Here is a 571-nt window from a genome sequence, read left to right on the forward strand (position 1 = left end):
TATATACATATATACATATATATCTGTGTGTTTTGCTTATGTATGCATATTTCTATATATGTATGCATGTTACTCCGTATGCGTTTATTTCTATTGTGTAACTAAGATTAGATTCCAATTTTTAAATTTGCTTTTCCTAAAAATTGTTTATTCTCCTCATTAGTTTTCTCGTGTATATTTTGGACGCTGAAAAAAACAGCATCTCTCAAAACTTCTTAGACTAACGAGAAAATAGGGAGAATTTCTTAGGAGAAAGGGTTAAACTCTAATACGCGTTTCTCTTTACAGAGTTTACACCTTATGCAAAAGTGAATTAATACAATTTGCAGAAAAACCTACGCGCGCGCGCACACACACACACATTTATTAGCAAAACTCTGCTAAAAGAAAAATCTCAGAATGCGTATGTTACGTATATGAACAACATAGACAATATATATCTATACACGTGTATATGCATATACACATATATATATGTAAATATATACATGTATACATACATAGATAGATATATACGCGCGTGTGTGTGTGTGTGTGTGTGTGTGTGTGTGTGTGTATGTATGTGCATATA

This window comes from Octopus bimaculoides, chromosome 15 (genome assembly GCF_001194135.2).
Source record: "Octopus bimaculoides isolate UCB-OBI-ISO-001 chromosome 15, ASM119413v2, whole genome shotgun sequence".
Lineage (NCBI taxonomy): Eukaryota > Metazoa > Mollusca > Cephalopoda > Octopoda > Octopodidae > Octopus > Octopus bimaculoides.